The sequence below is a fragment of the Rhinopithecus bieti genome, unplaced genomic scaffold, assembly GCF_001698545.2.
Source record: "Rhinopithecus bieti isolate Rb0 unplaced genomic scaffold, ASM169854v2 scaffold_22, whole genome shotgun sequence".
In the NCBI taxonomy this organism is placed as follows: Eukaryota; Metazoa; Chordata; class Mammalia; order Primates; family Cercopithecidae; genus Rhinopithecus; species Rhinopithecus bieti.
Window position 1 is genome coordinate 2,613,589 of NW_016803136.1, and position 8,845 is coordinate 2,622,433.

At 50.3% G+C, this 8,845-nt stretch overlaps 1 protein-coding gene across 1 annotated transcript in view; it reads right to left on the reverse strand.

The window, feature by feature from the left end:
* Positions 1 to 8,839, reverse strand: part of CCDC92B (coiled-coil domain containing 92B) — a 25,944-nt gene extending 17,105 nt beyond the window's left edge. The window contains exon 1 of the mRNA XM_017862332.1: positions 8,807 to 8,839. The gene's annotated coding sequence lies outside the window, so the exon portion shown is untranslated. The remainder of the gene's footprint in view (positions 1 to 8,806) is intronic.
* Positions 8,840 to 8,845: the final 6 nt, after the last annotated feature.

Below are 8,845 nucleotides of genomic sequence, written 5' to 3' on the forward strand. Positions count from 1 at the left end.
AGTCTTTCGAATCCAGAGAAGGTTCCCAATATTTACACCGATATTTACACTGGGAACAGACCTAGGTTTGAATCTGTCACCCAGGCCGGAGTGCAGTGGGGCGATCATAGCTCACTGCAACCTCAGACTCCTGGCTTAAGCAATCCTTCCACCTCAGCCTCCCGAGTAGCTAAAGGCTACAAGTGACCGCCACCATGCCTGGCTAATTTTTAAAATTTTTTGTAGAGACAGGGTCTCACTTTATTGCCCAGGCTGGTGTCTACCTCCGGGCCTCAAGCAATCCTCCCACCTTGGTCTCCCAAAGTGCTGGGATTACAGGCATGAGCCACTAGACCCAGCTGATTTGTGGTTCTTTCAATTACCTGCTGTGTGATTTTGGCATGAAAATTAACCTCTCTGAGCCATTTTCCTTCCCCCTGTAAGATGGGGCTGCAAATCCTACCGTCCTAGGATAGCTGTAAGGATTAAATGAGATAAGAACTGTAAGGTCTGGCACAGTGGCTCATGCCTGTAATCCCAGCACTTTGGGAGGCCAAGGCGGGTGGATCACCTGAGGTCAGGAGACCAGGCTGACCAATATGGTGAAACCCCGTCTCTACTAAAAATACAAAAATCAGCCAGGCATGGTGGTGTGCACCTGAAGTCCCAGCTACTCGGGAGGCTGACACGGCAGAATTGCTTGAACCCAGGGTGCAGAGGTTGCAATGAACTGAGATCAAACCACTGCACTCCAGCCTGGGCAACACAGTGAGACTCTGTCTAAAATAAATATTCAGGCCAGGTGCAGTTGCTCACGCATGTAATCCCAGCACTTTGGGAGGTCAAGGTGGGTGGATCACGAGGTCAGGAGATCGAGATCATCCTGGCCAACATGCTGAAACCCCGTTTGTACTAAAAATAACAAAAATTAGCTGGGTGTGGTGGTGCGTGCCTGTAGTCCCAGCTACTCGGGAGGCTGAGGCAGGAGAATGGTTTGAACTAGGGAGTCAGAGGTTGCAGTGAGCGGAGATTGTGCCACTGCACTCCAGCCTGGCAACAGAGCGAGACTCCATCCCAAAAAAATAAAAATAAAAATAAGTAAGTCTGGGCGAGGTGGTTCACGCCTGTAATCCCAGCACTTTGGGAGGCCGTGGTGGGTGGATCACGAGGTAAGAGATCGAGACCATCCTGGCCAACACGATGAAACCCTGTCTCTACTAAAAATACAAAAAGTTAGCTGCGCGTGGTGGTGGGTGCCTGTAGTCCCAGTTACTCCGGAGGCTGAGGCAGGAGAATGGCATGAACCTGGGAGGCGGAGCTTGCAGTGAGCCGAGATCACGCTACTGCACTCCAGCCTAGGCTACAGAGCAAGACTCATCTCAAATAGAAGGATAGATACACAGATAGGTAGATAGATAGATGATAGATAGATAGATAGATAGATAGATAGATAGACAGACAGATAGATGGATAGATAGATAAAATAGAGAAATGTAGGAGGGGCGTGGTGGCTCACGCCTGTAATCCCAGCACTTTGGGAGGCCGAGCCGGGCGGATCACGAGGTCAGGAGTTCGAGACCAGCCTGACTAACATGGTGAAACCCCGTCTCTACTGAAAACACAAAATTAGTTGGTTGTGGTGATGCATGCCTGTAGTCCCAGCTACTCAGGAGGCTGAGGCAGGAGAATGGCTTGAACCCTGGAGGGGAGATTGCAGTGAGCAGAGGTCATGCCACTGCACTTCAGCTTGGGGATAGAGCAAGACTGTCTCAAAAAAAAAAAAAAAAAATTACAATCTGTGATAAGGGCCATCAAAGAGACCTACAAGGTAATGTGAAAGAATAAAGAGGGGAACCTACTTTAGATTTGGGGTGAGGAAAGTTCTCTTTGAGGAAGTAAGTTTTAGGCTGATGCCTTGTGACAGGCAGAGTTCTAAGACGGTCCCCAAGATTCCCAGGCTCTGGTATGCAGGTGCTCTGCTTGAGTGTGGGTGGGCCTGTGCGTACGACAGATCTCACCCCTGTGATTACGCTATACACAAAGGTGAAGGGATTCTGCAGATGTAATTAAGGCCTCCAGTTGACTTTGATTTAATCAAAATGGAGATTATTCTGGGTGGGCCTGACCTAATTAGGCAAAACCCTGAGGCTGGGCAAGTGGTTTATGCCTGTAATCTCAGCACTTTGGGAGGCCGAGGCGGGCTGATCACTTGAGGTCAAGAGATCAAGACCAGCCTGGCCAACATGCTGAAATACTGTCTCTACTGAAAATACAAAAATTAGCTGGGCAGTAGAATGGCATGAACCCAGGAGGCAGAGCTTGCAGTGAGCCGAGATGGCACCACTGTGCTCCAGCCTGGGCGACAGAGCAAGACTCCGTCTCAAAAAAAAAAAAAGAAAAATACAAAACTTAGCCAGGCATAGTGGCGCATGCCTGTAATCCCAGCTACTTGGAAGGCTGAGGCAGGAGAATCTCTTGAACCCAGGAGACAGAAGTTGCAGTGAGCCGTGATTGCACCGCTGCACTCCAACTTGGGCGACAGAGTGAGACTCCGTCTCAAAACAAAAACAAAAACAAATATAAGTCTGATCATGTCTCCCCATACCCCACTCAAAACCCTCTGTGTGGCTTTCCATCACACTTCAGAACAAACCCAAAGTTCTTCTGAGCCTTGCACAGTCTGCCCTGGCTCCCTCTGTCCTTATCCTGCTGGTTCCACCCCAGCCACTCCGACCTCCTTGCTGCTTCCTGAATGTGCCCAGCACACGCTTGCCTTGGGGACTTTGTACGTGCTGTCCCCTCTGCCAGGATTGCCCTTCACCAAGACCTCCTCAGGGCCTGGTCCCCTCCTTCATTCAGGACTCTCCAAATGTCAGCTCATCAGGGATTTCTCTCATCACCCAATTTAAAGTAGAATCTTTTGTTACCCTCCATTCCCCTAATCTGCATGATTTCTTCTTCCGTGAATGTATTACCACATGAATATATTAAATTTTTATTTTATTTATTTATTTATTTTTATTTTTTTGAGATGGAGTCTGGCTCTGTTGCCCAGGCTTGAGTGCAATGATACGATCTCGGCTCACCGCAACCTCCGCTTCCCGGGTTCAAGTCAATCTCCTGCCTCAGCCTCCCAAGTAGCTGGGACTGCAGGCATGCGCCACCACACCTGGCTAATTTTTGTGTTTTTAGTAGAGACGGGGTTTCACTGTGTTGGCCAGGCTGGTCTCGAACTCCCGACCTCGTGATCCACCCACCTCAGTCTCCCAAAGTACTGGGATTACAGGCATGAGCTCCTGCACCCAGCCCCTAATTTTTGTTTCTTGTCTGTTTCCCCTGCCAGATTGTTAGCAACTGAGATGAAGGACATTGCTTTGGTTCCTCCTGTTCTTAGTACCTAGCACAGTATGTGGCAAACAGGAAGCACTCAGTAAATATCTTTAGAGTGAGTGAATTTGTCTACCACTCACTGGTGGAGACCGGTGGAGAAGCAGATTTACACAAAGTAAGATCAAGTTGTCATGTGTTAGGTGTGATATGCCCAAAAGACCTCAGACAAGGAGAACTAGATGTCTCGTAGGCAGGCCAGTATACTGGTGCAGCCAGGCTCAGGGGGCTCATGCCTATAATCCCAGAACTTTGGGAGGAAGAGGCGGGCAGATCTTTTTTGTGCCCAGCAGTCTGAGACCAGCCTGGACAACATGGTGAAACCCTGTCTCTACTAAAGATACAAAAATTAGTTGGGCGGGGTGGCGTGGTCCCAGCTACTCGGGAGGCTGAGGTGGGAGGATTGCTTGAGCCCAGGAATTTGAGGCTGCAGTGAGCCATGACTGCACCACTGCATTCCAGCTTGGGTGACAGAGTGAGATCCTGTCTCAAAAAAAAAAAAAAAAAGATAGAATAAAACATAATACACTGGTGCATAACTCAGGAGAAACAGGTGAGCTGCGTGTCTATGCAACTGTGAGTCTTTGTCAGGGTTTGTGTGCTTGCGTATCTGTGTGTGTGCCTGAGCCTGCGTGTGTGTCTCAAGGAGCACCTGTGTTTCTCGATTCTCTCGATGCTATGTCTGCTGTGCGCACACCTGTAGGATGAAGGTGGGTGTGTGGGCCTGTGCTTAGGATAAAGAGAGAAAGAGAAAATGTCTGTTCCCAGCCACTGAAATGCAAATGTTTCTGAAGAGTAAAAGCCCTTCCCACACAGCTCTGGAGACTGGACCCTGGCCACCGGTGAGAGGCTGAGCCAACCAGCTGTTTCTGTGCTTTCCCAGAACGACTTGAGTATTTGCTTCCAACTAGGCAGGCTGCTTTTCTCAGGGCGGAAATTTGGGTCACAAACGATCTTGGCAAATATTCTCTCTTAGACATTATTGTTTAGTTTGTTTGGGGGAGGGTGGGAGATAGAGTGGGGAAGGGAACTAGTGACAACAAAAATCTCTCTGTCTAGCTGGGGAGTTGCAGGCACTACTTCAGAAGGCCCAAGCCAGGAAAACATCCGATTTTCCCATCATCAATGCAGTCCTGGAACATCTGGGCTTCAGAAGCTCATGCCTGAGGACTTGGCCCAGGTCAGTAACAGTAGCTGACGGGCTGGAGCTATCAGTTCCATCTCTCCCCCCAACACAGTACTAGATGTCTAGCCTCCTGAGTTAACACGCTTGGGGAAGAGAGTCACACTCCTCTTCTGCTGTCCTGAGCACCTCAGAGCCTGCCTTGTTTCTGCTCCCCTCCTTCTTCTGGTTCTCTGAGTTCTTTTTCCTGTTAATTTTTCCTTCCCCTTGTCCTTCTCCTTCTTTTTTTTTTTTTTTTTTCAAGATGGAGTTTTGCTCTTGTTGCCCAGGCTGGAGTGCAATGACACAGTCTTGGCTCACCGCAACCTCCACCTCCCTGATTCAAGTGATTCTCCTGCCTCAGCCTCCCAAGTAGCTGGGATTACAGGCGCCTACCACCATGCCTGGCTAATTTTGTATATATATATATATTTTGAGACGTAGTCTCACTCTGTCGCCCAGGTTGGAGTGCAATGGCGCGATCTCGGCTCACTGCAAACTCCACCTCCTGGGCTCATGCCATTCGCCTGCCTCAGCCTCCCGAGTAGCTGAACTACAGGCGCCTGCCACCACACCCAGCTAATTTTTTGTATTTTTAGTAGAGACGGGGTTTCACCATGTTAGCTAGGATGTTCTCGAGCTCCTGACCTCATGATCTGCCCGCCTCGGCCTCCCAAAGTGCTGGGATTACAGGCTTGAGCCACCGCACCCAGCCTAATTTTTATATTTTTAGTAGAGACGGGGTTTTGCCATGTTGGCCAGGCTGGTCTCGAACTCCGGACCTCAAGTGATCCATTGGCCTCAGACTCCCAAAGTGCTGGGATTACAGGCATGGGCCACTGTGCCTGGCCTTTCTAGCTTGATGAAAAAATATTCATTAAAAAAAATTGTTACCAAAAATATTAAAAAGACCCTAACACAAGATTCACAATTTATAGGGTTAATTCCAAGTACTTTTAACATGTCTCTGATGTGTCTGAAAGTTACAAATACTTTTCCCTTTGGGGAAGTTGGTGGAGAAGGCTTATATGCTCAGGTCCCCAATCACAGGTAAAGTGTCAGGCTCAGGAGCTTTCTGACCCTGGCACAGTTTGGACTCTCTGAGGTCTGGGCTCCCGATCCCTGAAAATGACCTCTCTTCCCGCTTGTCTCTTTGGAGCTTCTGGGTACTCACTTTCCTACCCAGTTACCACCGACTTGGCAAGTGGGAAGCTGCAGTTCTCTCCCCCGCTTCAGTTTTGTTTTGTTTTGTTGTTTGTTTGTTTTATTTTGAGACGGAGTCTCCTCTGTCACCCAGGCTAGAGTGCAGTGGTTCAGTCTTGGCTCACTGCAACCTCCGCCTCCTGGGTTCAAGCAGTTCTCCTGCCTCAGCCTCCCAAGTAGCTGGAATTACAGGCACCCACCAACACACCCAGCTATTTTTTGTATTTTTAGTAGAGACAGGTTTTTGCCATGTTGGCCAGGCTGGTCTTGAACTCCTGACCTCAGGTGATCCACCTGCCTCAGCCTCCCAAAGTGCTGGGATTACAGGTGTGAGCCGCAGCGCCTGGCCTGCTAAGCAGCAGTTTGAAAACCTCTTTTGTAGTCTAGTCTTTCCTTGGGTATCTAAATCTCACCTTCCCCACACCCTTTTCGTCTGCTCAAGGTTCCCTGGCCTCTGCCGCCTCTCTTTCCCTTAAGCAGAGGAGGTCGCTGGGAGAAGAACCAGACTCCACACTTCTTGCGACCTGCTTGCCTGGGGTTTGCATTGTCTGCCACCCCTCACTCACTGATGGATTCTCTTGTCCCAGTTTCAGCTTTTCCTAGTGTTTCTTTTCTGTTTGGGACTGAAAATATTTATCAAGTCAACAAATACCTTTGTGCTGTTCTTAACAGCCACGTTTTGTTAAAATTCTTTAAGTATGTATGTTTTCTTGTTTTAAGGAGAATGTGGCCAGGCGCGGTGACTCAAGCCTGTAATCCCAGCACTTTGGGAGGCCGAGACGGGCGGATCACGAGGTCAGGAGATGGAGACCATCCTGGCTAACACGGTGAAACCCCGTCTCTACTAAAAAACACAAAAAACTAGCCGGGGAGGTGGCGGGCGCCTGTAGTCCCAGCTACTCGGGAGGCTGAGGCAGGAGAATGGCGTGAACCCGGGAGGCGGAGCTTGCAGTGAGCTGAGATCCGGCCACTGCACTCCAGCCTGGGCGACAGAGCGAGACTCCGTCTCAAAAAAAAAAAAAAAAAGAGATTGTTAGACTTATTTTTATTATTCTTATAGTCAGGGCAGGTATATTGGATAGGACAGGCATGGCAATAAGTGAACAAATAAATGAATCAGGCTGGGCGCGGTGGTTCACGCCTGTAATCCCAGCACTTTGGGAGGCTGACGGGGGCGGATCACCTGAGGTCAGGAGTTTGAGACCATCCTGGCCAACATGGCAAAACCCCATCTCTACTAAAAATACAAAAATTAGCAGGGCGTGATGGAGGGCACCTGTAGCACCAGCTACTCGGGAGGCTGAGCCAGGAGAGTCATTTGAACCTGGGAGGCGGAGGTTGCAGTGAGTTGAGATCGCACCACTGCACTCCAACCTGGGCAATAAGAGCAAAACTCGGTCTCAAAAGAAATAATCAACACGAGCGTTATGTTTCTTAGTCATTATTCCTGTTCATGGCCTGACTCAGAGGCCTGAGGCAATAGGAGAGCAGGAACTCAAGAAGCCTTTCTTGGACGTGGCATCAATGCATAAGTAATAATACTTATAAGTAATTGGTACCGTTCTTAGCATTTTACATATATTAACTCATTTATCTTGGCGACAACCCCACGTTGAAGATTCTATTAATGTATCCACTTTATCGATGAGGAGACAGGCTTAGAAAGGTAAAGTAGTTTGCTCAGTATACGCAACTACAGTGCCTGGCAACTAGAAACACTCCACCGGGTGCTCATCCTGGCATTTATGGCCTCTCATAAGAGAATCCCAAAGAGGAGAAGATCAGCCTGCATTTAGCAGTCCACATCTGCAGGTTGCTCTTCTCCTCTTTTGGATTCTACCTCTTGCTGCTCTGATGACAAAGTCTTCCAGTAGCCCAGTAGCCAGACCATCCCCTGGCTTACTATATGCACCTTATCTCTGCCTCTTGAAACCTGATCCATCCTTCAGGGCCTTGCTCTGGTGTGACTTTTACCATGAAGCCATCCCTGATCCCCCACCAAGATGGAAGGACTCTCTCCTGTCTCTCTGTTCCCCAGGCAATTTGTTGGAATCTGAGTGGCAGCTAGCACCACAGTCTGCCATATTATCACTCTTTGTTCTGTGTGTGTGTGTGTGTGTGTGCACGTGTGCCTGCACACACCTGGCTTCTGTGCTAAGCCATAAGTCTTCATCCTCTGTGTGTGTGTGTGTGTGTGCGCGCACACGTGCATGTGCCTGAATGCACCTGGCTTCTGTGCTAAGCCATATGCTTCCTGAGGGCAAGGCTTTGTCTCTGGGAATCTCTTGCAAGAACAGGCCCATAATGAATTTTGCTGTAACAGGGAGAATGGATTGAGTCTTACTGGGAATCACCAGGGCAAGTAAATACACATATTAAAAAATAAGTATGCTGGTCCCCCAACCCCAAATCCTTGGCTTTCCTGGGGACTGGAGTCTGGAACAAGGACTCAGCCTTTGACAAATGTCTAGGATTCTGTCTGCAAGGTGGGGCCACTTAGCCAGTGGTGGAGCCACATCCCCCAGGGACCTTGTGGTCCTCTCCACTCCAGAGCCCCTTCCCCTGAACCCCTCAACTCTGGCTGCCCTCTGCACTGAAGCTCTCAGAAACCCCCACCTCAGCAAAGCTGAGGATCCAGTCACACGGGAATGGGGTGTATGGGGAAACTCGAGCCCCTCACCCCCTTCAGGCTTCAGGTTCTGCCCTAATTATGCCTCCAATATGACTCCCAAGGAAGGCAGGGGTTGGGGGGGATGTGGAGACTAAGGAGGACGGGGAAGCGAGATAACAGAGAGGAGGGCAAAGGCAGCAGAAAGAAAGGTGTGTGTGGCGGGTGGTGGCGGGGCTCGACCTACGGCCGCTCTGGACGCCCGTCAGCGCCAGGCAGGGCCCGGGTCTGGGCGGTGGAGGACAACTTCTGCCAGCAGCCCGCCGCGAGTCCTGCCCGCCTCCCGCGCGCTGCGGTGCCCAGCCCCGCGCCAGCCCTCCCGGGGGAGCTGGAGCTCGGCCGCGCTGCTCCCCACTGGGGCCGCTCCGGCGCCCACACCCCGCACGCCCACCGACCAGCCTCCTCACCTTCGGGACCTGGGAGCCACCGGCCGGCGGGGCCCTGGG